Below are 14,670 nucleotides of genomic sequence, written 5' to 3'. Positions count from 1 at the left end.
TAGGTGAGAAAAGTCTTCCCCTCAATCCCGCCTATTTTTTTCGCATTGTTTTTAAAAATCGGTGTGCATTTTGCGGTGCCTATTTCATTTTTTCTACTAGTGAAACACTTTGTTCTCGGATTTGTTGTAGAAGTAATATCCTTTAGTTTCTTTTGGTATCCCACAAAGAAACACTTGTCTGATTTTGGGTGAAGTTTGTGTGAAATTAATCTCTTGACATATGCTTCGCAACCCCAAATCTTAAGAAAAGACAACCGTGGAGGTTTCTTCGTCCATGATTCATATGGAGTTTTATCAACGGCTTTTGACGGAGCTCGGTTCAGGGTTAGTGCCGCGGTTGGAAGTGCGTGCCCCTAAAAAGAGATAGGAATATCGCTAAGACCCATCATTGATCGAACCATGTCTAACAAGGTTCGATTCCTCCTCTTGGACACTCCGTTCCATTGTGGAGTTCTGGGAGGTGTCAACTTTAGGAGAATACCATTTTCTTTTAGATGATTGTCGAATTCGTGGCTCAAATATTCGCCACCTCGATCCGATCGAAGTGCTTAAATTTTCTTGCCAAGCTGATTTTCCACTTCACTCTGAAACTCTTTGAATTTCTCAAAAGATTCAGATTTGTTCGACATAAGGTAGACATATCCATATCTACTATAGTCGTCTGTGAAGGTGATGAAATATCGATAATTATGCCTTGCAGGTGTACTCATTGCTCCACATACATCCATTTGTATAAGGCCCAATAAGTCACTAGCCCTTTCTCCTATCTCGGAGAATTGTTGCTTTATCATCTTGCCTAATAAACATCCTTCGCGATTTTCAAACGATTCTAAGTCGAATGAGTCAAGAATACCTTCATGAAGAAGTTTCTTGATGCGTTTGTTGTTAATGTGGCCAAGACGACAATGCCACATGTAGGTTTGATTCGACTCAATGGTCTAAGCTTTTTTAGCGGTATCATCAACATTATAAACTTGTTTGTCTAGAGAAAGCACATAAAGACCATTTTCTGAATATGTCTTACCATATAAAAACATTATCGAAATAAACGAACAACTATTGTCTTTTATCCGAAATTCAAATCCCTTGGCGTCCAACACCAAAATTGAAATAATTTTTTTGGTAACTCTTGGAACATGATAACAATTGTCAAGTTCTAGAACAAGCCTAGAAGACAAAGACAAACTGAGAGTTCCAACAGATACGGCTGACATCCTGGCTCCATTGCTGACCCGTAGTTTGACCTCTCCCTTCTCTAGCCTCCTATATATCCTTAGCCTCTGAGCATTGGAACAAAGGTGTGAGCCACATACAGTATCTAATACCCATGATGTTTTGCTAGCGAAGTTTAAATCATAAGCATTTCATGCTTCCCCTCATCCTTGAGCGTTTGCTCGGCCTGCTTCAACATCCCATGAAGCTCGATGAGGATTTTCTCCATGCTGTGCATATTATAGTTCATCTTGAACTGATCATAGCCTTTGTGCATTGAATGGAGAATACTATCAATTGCCATCTCGGTCTAATACCGAGCGTCAAGCCTTTCCATGTTCTCAAATAATCCGATCATTTTAAGTACATGTGGGCTAACTGGCTCTCCTTTCTTGAGCTTGCTCTCAAGGATCTGCCTGTGGGTTTCAAACCTCTCAGTTTGGGCCTGCTCTTGGAACATGTTTTGAAGCTCAAAAATGATCTCAAAAGTCGTCTCCCTTTCAAAGAAAGTCTTTTGGAGGTTCGGAGACATTGTGGCCAACATGATGCATTTGACATCCCTATTGGCAGTTTGCCATCGGTTTAGGGCAACCTGAGTGACCTCCTCATTGGGAGCGTCAGGCATTTTCTCATCAAGGACGTATTCCTTTTGCTCTTGCATGAGTACTATACGCAAGTTCCTTTGCCAATCAAGAAAATTTGATCCACTCAACTTCTCCTTGTCGAGAGTTGAGCGTAACGAAAATTGGTTGTTTGAGTTATTTGTAGACATGATTTTACAATTGAAAGAATTTGAAATGAAAAACCATTCATAAAACCAATAAGTTGAAATTAAAGCATACATGAAATTTTTCAATCTTATTGAGCGTTTTATCCACGCAATAATATTTGTCCCTTTTAGGCGAGAATAAAATGATTCCAACATCCCAAAATTCAAAAGTGATTAAGCATGCTTTGGCTTGTCTTAACACTTAATATTTTAAGGTAAGCAATCCAATTTCTAATAGCTCTAAGCTACTCTTTGTACGATAAAACGTCGCATCTAATGCTTCCTTGACGTTTTATCTACATTGCCACGACATCTAAGGACTCCTTACTGGTATCGTTGAGCTTAACCAAGATCAACTTGTATACCTAGTATACCTTACGTTCCTAGAGAAATAGTGATGCCTTGCTTTGTCATAGCCTATCACTATGCGCATTAGTTCAGTAAGTGTTGTTCTTGGAATGACAAATTTGGCTCAATTTTATAGGGACCTAAAGTTTCTATGTTGGTTGATTTAAGTGAACTTAATTAATCATAAAACATTCGAAATCCTAAACATGCATCTAACATATCATTCATATATATAAGCATAATTATATATAGAAAACATAAGTAAAAGATGCATTTGGCAACTAGCATGACCCCTTTAGTCTTCAAGGGTCTTCGTTGCATCCTCTTGGCTTGTCTTCTTAGAAACGCCGTCTTCGAGACATCTCCACCAATTATGCAACTACTAGTAATTATGACTAGGACTAATCTAAATATTAAGGTACAAAAATACACAACGGTATGCAGACCGTATTTAGATTTATAAAAATACATAACGGATTGCAGTTCGTATTTACTATCCTAATCGGGCCCCACTAGTTGCCATTTTCACAAAACCTGTGATACAATCTACATTTCATTCATTCATCCATTTAGTGAATGACCCATGCATTTCACAGTGTAAAACAAGTAACATTGCACAGCACACTCAAACTAGTGAATGACCGATTATGTGTTTAAACGCAATAAAATTAGCTCAAGTAATTAACGAAGCTCCCACTAAATTCTGAATCCAAATTAATTAATCCAATTAATTAACTCGGTTAACCCAAATTTTGCCAAATTATTTTGCAGGTGCCGGCAAAACCAAGGCCTAGCCTTGTTTAAATAATAAAATAATTAAAATGGTGAAAATCGTAAAACACATAGCCCAAAGATACCCAAGTGCCTAGCACCAAGCCCCGAGGCTCGGTGTGTTAGGCACCAAAGCGCGACTACCATGCGTGGTTGCTGCCCTCGCACACCCCTTGCCGCACCAAGCATGTGGGAGTGGCTGACAGCATCGCTCGCGTGTTATGTTGGCCACATCAGCGTGCTTGCGTGCACGCAAGACTCGGCCTCAAAGGCTTTAGGTTCTGCTGCCCACTGTAGCACACCTCAGCACCCCACGCATCGCACCAAGCGTGCACGAAGCTGGCACACACCGCACCAAGTGCATCAAGCTCCGCATACACACGCACCACGAGACACGCATCGAAGCACCAGCAGCCCTGCACACCTCGGCAGCCACATGTGGGCTGCGTAAGGAACCCGGCTGGCCAAGAGAGTGCTCGAGGTTTGTGTGCCTCGATTTGCGTGCTCGTGTCCTCGGGATTTTATCCTGATTTTTGTGTGATGTTAAAATTAAATCTAAATTAATTTTAGAATTAATATTGAGCAAAAATTAAAATAAATCAAGTCCAACTCAAAATAAATTCAATTTTAGTGAACAAAACAAAATTAATTCAAGAACCATTTTTTAAATTATTTTTGGTTCATCTTGATGCTACAAAATTGAAGGGCTATTCTCACAATTAATTTAACCATACATAAATTAATAATGAGATTTGACAAAATTAAAGGGGTTGGAAAAATAAACACAATCATCCAATGATAAATTTCCAACACTAACTTGTGTAAACTTGAAAAATTACATCTTCCAATATTAAGATTAATTAAATTTCAATCACAAGTTTTGAACTTTTAAGACTTTAATCAACTCAAAAATGATTAAATCCAAATTAGTTCAACGTGGAATTTAGATAGTTAAGTTCCAACCAAATAAACAATTAAAGATTGGATCTTTAACACGTTTGGGGACTTCAAAATTACAAATTCATCATAAACATTCACACTTGAAGCAATTAATTTGCAAAAATGTGAAATTGCAAGTTTATGTGAAAAATGAACTCACCAAATTAAGCACCAAATATGACTTCATAAACGTGCTTAATAAGGGTTATTATTGTAGTAGATTAATGATGTAATCATACACATAATCTAACATTAACATGCCATAATTAATCAATGTTTAAAGATTTAATTAAATTTTTTCGTAAAAAACGAAAGACCCCTTCGAAAAATGTGTTTCTAGGTGGATTTTGGCTTCTGGACAGGTTTCAAAGAGGATCAATACTGATTTAGAACATCGGTTCCACCCAAAATTCACTATTTTTGGGTCGAAATCTGGGTTCTTGAGCCAAAATTAGTATAAATACGAGATTAAAACTAATTAAAACGAGCTTCTAATCTAATAAGAAAGCAAAATCAGAAATTTAAATCCATTTAAATCACCTTAAATAATTATTAGTTACAATAATTAAATGAGTGTGACTCTGATACCGTTGTTGGGTTTCGTAGTGTCCAACACTACGCGGAATGAAACCCTCCAAAAATCCGCACACAAATTAAAGTAACTAAACATGCATATTTATTAACAATCACATAATTAATTAACAAGGAGAGAGAAAGAAGACGATCTTACCCTTGACGCGTGCTTCACTCTTTCTAAGAGATCGTACTTGAAAGCGTTAAGCACCGCAAATGCGCAAGCCTCCAATGGCTCTCACCCTCGAGACCCGACCCGAACGACCCCTACCCCGAAGCTTAGCCGGGGCTAGACCAAGAAAACTTAAGAGTATTAGAATTAAGGTATTCTCTTCTTGGAGATCCCTTAAAATTTACAACTCAAGTGTCCCTTCCCAATCCCAAATGATGGGTATTTATAAAGAAGGGAGCCTTGAATTCCAATCTCCCATCAATGTGGGAGAGTTGGTAAAATTAGTCTTTATTCAATTTATTTTAATTAAAAAATCTAATTGAAAATTCAAGTAAATCAACAAACGCCAAGTGTCAAGAGGTGAACAAGGGGATTAGGTGAGGACCACAAGGGGGGGACCAAACTCCCCTTGCTCCCCAAGCAATCTAACAAAAATCGAGTGCCCACCATGCATGAGCTAGCCACGCATGAGTTGGCTGGCAGCCTGCCTTGGCTGCCAAGGCTGCCTTACTGTCGCCTAGCACCATGGTTGGGCATGCCAGCCAGCCTGCATATGCATGCGCACAGCAAACAGGCCACGCACGCTATGCGGGCCGTTGCTGCTTCGTTACGTATGCTTGGCACTGCCTAGCAGCTGCTGCGTGTGGCCGGGTGTGAGGCCCAGCATGCTAGCACACATGGCGCGCCAGCTGTTAGCTTGCGTGCGGCCAAGGGCACCAGCCTTGCAAGCTTGCTTGGCCAGCAAGCCTAGTACGCACATGCATGCTTGGCTTGCGGCATAGCCATGTGATGTGGTTGGTGCCCTATGCTAGCCTAGCACTTGCATGGCTAGGCCAATGCGAGGCTACGACTTAGCTTGAACTTGTCGTTTGCTTGATTTCTCGTGTCGTCAAATTCTAAATTTGACTTGACTTATGACGCTCGGTTTCGACGTTTTAAGCTCGATATCCGACGTCTTTGTTCATAAAACTCTAATGACTCATTTAATCCTTTGGATTAATTCGTCGCCTCACTTCGGTTTCTCGATTGAGGTGTGACCTGAAGGGTTCACTCAAGATTAAGCTGTAATATTAATTATATATTAATATTACTGATCGGAAGCGGCCTCCAGATAGGCATTCCGATCACTTGACCTCACTGAATAATTAGCTTTCTAATAATTCCGAACCCTCTATCAGAATAATACACTTGATGGAAGGACACCATTTCTTTCAGCATTAATATTCAACCAACTTAGAAATACAAAGTATAATTTTGGAGTGAGTTGAATTTTGATTTTATGTCTATTTAATCTTTAAATAATACTTGTCGCGATAAGAATCGAGTAAAGACCAATATGGGGGAAATTGTCTCCTAGGCTCAATTTTGTACCTTCATCCTCGATCCTCCAATTGTGGTTCGTAACCATATGGAGTTAGTAATCTCATGGATTATGAATAGGTGTAACCTTCATGGGAAAAAAAATCGTGGTTTCCTTGTCCCTTTCAATAAAATCCATGAACAATATACAAGATTCTTAAAAACTTGTTAGTGGCTCCCTACTTTATCTCTTGTCCCTAACATACATTTCAATTCCTACTTCCTACGATATCCAAGCATATTCACACATACTAAAGTAGGTGCACTTCGCGCGACACCTACAATGACATATATAAGCAGTAAAAAAAAGAGAACTCAATCGCTACCCTCATAACTCAAATAAAAATTAAGCTATCACTAACCTAAGTAATAAAGTGATAATACCACCAGAAACCTTCCCTAATTTGCAATATATATATATTACATACATATGTATATATGTATATATACTTTATGATGTATATATACATACAGAGGAGTAGCGATTTATGGTTGTAGATATGTGTATATATATACACTTAGGGAATATACATACATATATACACTTATGTATATACCCCTAAGTTGTGTATATGTTGTATATATGTAAATATATATACTCTTTGTTGTGTATGTGTTGTATATATGTGTATGTTACACTCTTTATGGTATATATACATTAGTACATTACACTCTTTATGGTAATATACTCCTAAGTGTACGCTCTTTATTACACTCTTTATGGTAATATACATTACACTCTTTATTCCCTTAGTGTACATATTACACTCTTTATGGTATATACATATTCCCTAAGTGTATATACACATATACACAATATATACATATATACACTTATGTATATACATATTACCTAAGTTTCACACATACGGAGGAGTATGTGTATGTATATACTCCTCCGTTTCTTTATGGTTGCAACACACACTTTATCACTAAAATTAAGAAAAGTGGACCTCACATGATATAATACACTTAAAATGTTGTTAAGAGGTTATTAAGAATATAATCAAGTGGGCTATGAGCTTTAAATAAAAATAAAAGTACAATTTTCATCACAAAAACCTTCCTTTTACAGTGTGTTACAACTATTGTGATATTTCCATTTTAGGGAAGTATTGGAACTATGAAGAAATGGAGGAAGTATATATATATATATGTGTGTGTGTGTGTGTGTGTGTATATATATATATGTATATATATATATATATATATATATATATGTATATATATATATATATGTATATATATATATATATGTATATATATATATATATGTATATATATATATATATGTGTGTGTGTGTGTATATGTATATGTATATCTCTTCTTCTTCTTCTTACTTTCTTTCTCTACATTCTTACTTTCTCTATCTACCTTCGATCTCTCTGAAGGCGAGTTTGCTCTTCGAGTTTGCTCTTCCATTTCGCTCAATGATTTCTTCGATTTTCTTCTTCAATTTTGCAAATTATTTGATTGTTCTTCTGTGTTTTTGTTCTTGCTGTGATTCGATCATTCTAGAGAGGTGCTCTTAATTTTTTTTGTTTTGTGTATTTTATTTATTGATTGACCAAATAATTAGGGTTTTTACTTTGTTTTTGTTCGATTTCGTTTTCAATTTCTATTATTATTGCTTTTCGTTTGATTTCTATTATTTTTGTTCGACCGTTTTGTTTTCGATTTTACATATAATTATGGTTTTTGATTATTTTAGTTTTTTTGTATTGATTTTTTCTTTAGTTTTTTATTATTATTTTATTGATTTTGTTTGATTATGTGATGCAAATTGTTTTAAATGTTCACTTAAATTTGATTATGTTATGTTTTACTACTGTTGTTTAGATTATTTGATGTATGCTTTTATTTTTGCTTTTACTTTTATATGTTTTTTTATTTACTTTATAGTCATGATCATTTACTATTGGTTAGAGGATTTAATTTTGTTAGTTAAATGTATTCTCTGTTACATTAATTTATAAACTTGCTCTTGATAATAGGTTTTAATTAGATGTCAATATCTAAAACAGATTATAAAGTAGTGAATGATCAAGCACTTACACATTCTATAATTATTTTATTTCCTCATTTTTTTATATTGTTTTTTCTTTACTATTAGTGATGTTTTGTCTACTTTTAATTTGGATTCATCTACTTTTCAGGATGATGTCTGAAACAGTTGGGCTGTCTTCTCTTGATGTTCATGCTAGAGATGTTAATGTAAGCATTTTGAGAACTCTTTCTCATGCTGTACTACCTAGGACAATCTATAATTCTAAAGGTGGTAAAGAGTTTATTCCTGGTTGTTCTATGGAAAAGAAGCCTATTTTTGGAATGAAATTTAATTGTCTTCAAGATGGAATTGATTTTTATTATAAGTATGCTAGTAAATGTGGATTTTAAATCCGGAGTAGTACTAGCAAGGTAGAAAAGAAGTTGACTGGTCCTGATGGTAAAAAAGAGTGTTATACTCATTAAATATTTGGTTTGTAACAAAGAAGATTTTGTCAATGATAATAAGAAAGATAAAAAAGATGTTGAAGGTGCTATTTTTAGGAAAAAGACAGTCAGAGAATTGGTTGTCATGCTAGGATCAAGTTTAAGTATTGTGATGGTGGAAAGTATGTGGTTTATTTCTTTCATGAAAGCCATTGTCATCCCTTCTCAACTCCTACTACTACCAGACAGGTCACTAAACAATATGATGGCTTAACTTGTGTTCATAGGAAGTTTATATTTGATAATTCAAAGTTGAATATTGGTGTTGTGATGTCATATAGGATGATGAAAGAATATTGTGGAGGTTGTAAACATGTGAGAGGCACTAAAAATCAATTTAAAAACTTTTCTCGTGACTTGAAAGTTTATATTTCTGAAGCTGATGGGGCTATGCTTATAGAAAATCTTCAACATAAAGTGGTTATTATTTGGACTATTGTGTTGATGCAACTAGGCATCTAAAACGAGTTTTTTTGGGCTGATCCCATAGGTAGAAAGGACTTTCAGTTGTTTAGGGATTCCATTTCTTTTGATACCACATATGATACAAATAAATACTCCTTAGTGTTCTACCCTTTTACTAGAGTTGACCATCATAAACGATGAGTCATATTTTGTGCAGCCTTGTTATCTAAAGAAGATGTGAAATCTTTTGTATGGCTTTTTCAGACTTTTCTAAAGTGTATGGAAAATGAGCTTTCTTGCCTTATTACTGACCAAGACCCTGCAATGGGTGTTGCAATACATAAAGTTTTTACCAAAACGAAACATCGATTGTGCATGTAGCACATCACACTAGACGAAAAAGGTAAAAAAAAAAAGCACCGGTTCAAACCCCCCCTAAGGCACCGGTTTTGAACCGTTGGGGATTTGAGGGATGCCAAGTACCGACCATATGCTGTGTTGGGTACTAAGAGTGCCAAACGGATTCATCCCGTCCGTGCACAAACCAAGCCTTAAATTTCTGACTTCATCACCAATTCCCCAAACTTCATATCAATGTTCTTCCATTGCGGGGAGTCGGCTGGCATTCTGTTTTTCTTTCTTCCCTCTGCATGCCACCTCAAGTTTTTAGCGTCTTTTGGTGTTGAGAATAGACGCTTAAATCTTGGAATAATGGGAAAATACCACAACACCTTAGCAGGAGGTCCCTTCGTACCAACATTGCAACTCATGCGCTTGTAGCACGACTTCTTGCATCGTGGACACTCCACCAATTGTTCATATTCATTTTGATAAAGAATACAATCATTAGGACATGCATGTATCTTCTTATAATCCAAACCAAATGGACACATGAGCTTCTTTGCGTAATAGTAAGACTTAGGAATTTCATTCCCGTCGGGCAACATCTCACTTAACGCGGTCAACAAAGAAGTAAAACTACTGTCCGTCCACCCATGCTTCGACTTAATGTTAAAAAGTGTTAGCACGGCTGATAGTTTGGAGTATTTTTTGCACCCAGGATACAAAGGCTTTTTAGAAGCCTCCAATAATAACTCAAACACGTCACATTCAAAACCACGCATCATCTCATCCACCCCTTCATCCTCGACCTCATCCATATGATCATCCTCAAATCCATCCTCATCACCATTATCAATAATATGTACATCATTCCTGTATTCCTCGTCCACACGAATGTCATTGCTTCTATCATCATGCACATCATTCCCATCAACATCCCCACTGTACTCTCCTTCTTCACCGTGCCAAATCCACACATGGTATTTAAGCCTAAACCCACGACAAACTACATGATCTCTAATGATATCAACACTTTTGACCACCTTCACATTATTACAATCAACACAAGGACAATAGAGGCAATGCTGATAAGATGAAGCCCTCTCGCAAAACTCTTGAACCCCATCAAAGAATTCCAATGTATCACGTCTACCATACATCCAGCCACGATCCTTCTCCATTAAGTAAATTGTCTCTAAACATGGCAACATATTACGAATAATGTATAATTGCTACTTCTTTTATATATGTAAATCAAATTCAAACACACACCATGCATATAACATTCATATAGATACAAAAATGCATATATGCTTCCAAAGGGTCCTTATCACTCCAACCTAACCCATCCTTGAACCTTTACTCTCACTAGTGAATGTATGTCAACTTTCCAATTTTAAGGAAAATCCGGCAGCATTTTCCCCTAGTTCTCCAAGTACACGATGTAGGTAATTACTTACCCACATATGTACCTAGAGAACATGGTGAGGAAATGGTAAACTAAGATGTTCCTTAAAAAAAAACATACATTCACCACCTAAGTGAGAGTAAACGTTCAAGAACAGTCCCAACCGGGGACTATTCAAGACTTTCTCCTAATGAGAAAGCCTTGAACGAGTATCTAGGCATATGATGATGCAAGCATTTCATACATTGTTGTATTTATTTGTCATTAAACAATACACAAGTCTTAATAGCATGAAAAACCTTTTATTAAAACAATAAAGAGAAAGAAATATATATAACTTAGTGAAGTTTATAATTCATACCAATATAGCAAGTACAATGGATGTATTCTTTTTAACTTCCCACTTGAGCTAAATATGTAGTCTTCAAGCTAAACTTGAACTTCAATTCACATATGAATCTATAAAAATACAAAAAGAAAAAACAAAACAAAAATTATAAGTTAGTAAGTATGAGAAATGGATAATAACAAAAAATAGGGGCATATGATTAAGGAATGACAGAGAAAATGGGGATAGATTATGCAAAAGCTAGCAATTGTAGCAACCACGCACGACTAATTAACAAAACGACATACAAACGACGCAAACTAGACAATGACCAAGATAAAAAAACACACACCCTACTACACAACAACACACCACCACCAATTACAACACACTACTACACAGCAACACACCACCACCAACCACCAGCAGCACTACATCGCAGCCCATACAACCACTAATTACACCACCACCAACCACCAGCAGTACACAACACAACCCATACAACCACTAATTACACCACCACCAACCACCAGCAGCACTACCACCCACAAAGACTGAGCAAAACAACCATCACAAGAACAGAAAGCACAAAACAACCATCACAAGAATAGAAAGAAGAAAGGCAAGCTCACCATAGTGAAGGGGGAGCCGTGACAAGAAGGTCATTGTGGAGGGGGAGCCGTGCGCGTTTAATTGACAAACCCTAGTTTACAAGAAACTTATAATTACTCAAAAAACCCAAGAATGCCAAGGAATTCAATGGAGTAAGTGAAACCTAAGCTAGCTACTTACCTTGAAGCTGCTTCAATGGAGGAGAGATAGATACGAATACGGAGTGATGAGAATTGAAGGTGGTGTGTGCAGTGTGGCAACGAACTGCTTCAATGGAAGTGAGAAAGCTAGGAACTGCTTTAATGGACACCAACGAACTGCTTCAATCGTCAATGGATTATAGCTAGGAGATGCTGGGAGAAGAGAAGAGGGAAAAACGCGTGGGAAAAGAAATAAAAAGGAATTGAAGAAGAAAGACGTTGGAATAACCTAACCCGGGTTTTTTTTCAAATATGGCACCGGTTCAAACCGGTGCTAATTAACATATTTGGCACCGGTTTAAGGAGAACCAGTGCCAACTCTATGCCATACCCTTTTTTTTTTTTTTTTTTTTATAAATAAGTTGGCACCGGTTTGAATCGGTGCTAATTAAATTATTGGCACTGGTTTTGGTTGGAACCGGTGCCAACTCTGAATTTTTCAATCCCGCCCATTTCTTTTGGCACCGGTTTTCAAGAACCGGTGCTAAAGGGGGGTGCCTATTTCATTTTTTCTACTAGTGTTATGAGAAAAGTGCGTGAGAAAGCGGGTAGAAATTTTTGTAATGACACTGACTTTTTGAAAGAACTTTGTGCTGTTGATATTATTTTGTATAAAATAGAATTGGGTATTAGAATTTAATATTTGTCCTTAGTTATATACATTCATCTCAAATTTATGTTACAATTACTTTATGTATAATTTATTTTACACCTCATTTATTTATAGTTTATATTACACGTTATACAAATAATTTTTGTTTACTTTTAACAATTTTTATTTTTAAAGATATTTCTTTTACTTTTCATTTAATAGATATTTAAAAACACATACATTTTTATTTAATAAAAATATACACCACATGACAGAGTGAACCAAAATAGGCACACAATATAGAAATTATTCTCATAAGTTCAAATAAAAATATCTATTACTTTAATAGATAATCCTTTTACTTTAACATATATATATATATTTATATAATCCATACAAATCCTTCACCCAGTCTTCAAATCCTTAATATAAACATCATACTAATAGAAAATCTACGCTGTCCAAATCTCTTTTTTTCTTCATCACCACAATTATCTATTTCTTGTTCTTTCCTTTGTTATCTTTGTTTTCTTCTACTTCCTAAAATGTTAATGAAGTTAAAAAGTCAGTTGGAGGTTGTAAAAAAAAAATCATTATATCTTATATGAAAAAAACATAATTCTTTCTTTTTCTTTAATTCCCATTCTTCAACATTTGCAAGTAGTTTGGTTTGCATTTGGTTTTTTTCATTGAGAAGAATTAGAAGCAGTGTTGTTATATATATGATGGTGTTTCAATCTTTCAATTTCCTGGAAAAAAATCAAAGAGAAATAAAAATGGCTCACAAAGCTTAAAACAATGCTTCTAGTAATGCATATATGAATTTTTGAACCTTATAAAATTAGGAATGTCAACTCACATCTTTTATAGATTCCAGTCCTAATCCATTCATACCATCATAAGCCTTCATGTGCAGCAATTGATGTATGAGTTTTATACCATGATTTATCCCGGTTTTACAATGTATATTTGTATGGTTTTAGGCTCTTTGGAGCCATTTCTCGCTAACGATCTCTTCTCTAGTGTGTTCGATGTATTTTTATTGAGTTTTATAGGAATAAAGAGTTTCTTGTACGAATCAGACGTGTTTTGGATGATTATAGAAGAGGTTGGTGTATGAAGATGAAGGTCTCCCCCATGCCCTGTTGACCCTAGCTTGCCCGGTCAGACAGTGCAAAGTAGGATAAGCTAGCAACGAACTATATGCTGTAGATCCTATGTGCCTGGTTGGGCATGGCTTGCCCGGTGAGACCGGGCACCGAAGAACAAGCAGTCAAGCATTGAAGAACAAGTAAGCTGCAATCGAAATGTAGAACGCCTTACGCGCCCGATCGGGCGTGACCTGCCTGGTGGCACCGGGCGCAAGGAGGAAGTAGAATAACGAAGAAGAAGAGGCGTTGTATCCCAGCCGCCCAATCGGGCACTTCTTGTCCGGTTGGACCGGGAATTGCTTTACGGAAGCCGATTTGCTTTTTTTCGAAATTCTATCTTTTTGGGGGTATAAATACCCTTTGTAATCACAATTAAAACACACATTATTATATCCTCTAGTTTTAGTTTCTCTAAGAACCCTAGTTTTATTCTCTTTTAAGCAATTTAATTTCTACTCTAAGCTTTGATTATTGTTCATCAACAATTCAAGTTCTTTCAACTGAAGCAATTTTGGTATTCATCTATTTCACTTCTCTTTCATTTATTATTGTTTATTGATTATGTTTTCTCTATTAAATCTTGTTATTGGTTTTGCTATTATGTGTGAGTAGATTCATAATCCGGGATCTTGCAAAGCCCGAATATGATTAATGCTTAGATTTAATCTTTAAATTCTCCAATAATATTTTCCAATTGACATGCTTGATTGATTGAGTTTACGCCAATACTAGAAGAGGAATAATTGGTGTTGTTATCATCCCTTTGTTCTTATTGCAACGGGAGTTGAATATTAACGGGATTTGGGTATTTCAATTAAGGGTTTGAAGGTCATCACGGATGTAGATGATTGAATGATTAGGAAGTTAAGTATTGTGTTTAATGTCCCTTATTTGCTTGATTCCTTGGAAATAGGCTTGATAGTTGATTTGGGAAGCCATTGATAACTCGGGAGAGACCTTTGGTATTAATTAGGAAATGCTTTTCCTATTGTCGA

Source organism: Chenopodium quinoa, unplaced genomic scaffold, assembly GCF_001683475.1.
Source record: "Chenopodium quinoa cultivar QQ74 unplaced genomic scaffold, ASM168347v1, whole genome shotgun sequence".
Taxonomy (NCBI): domain Eukaryota; kingdom Viridiplantae; phylum Streptophyta; class Magnoliopsida; order Caryophyllales; family Amaranthaceae; genus Chenopodium; species Chenopodium quinoa.
Note: the sequence above shows the minus strand (reverse complement) of the source record.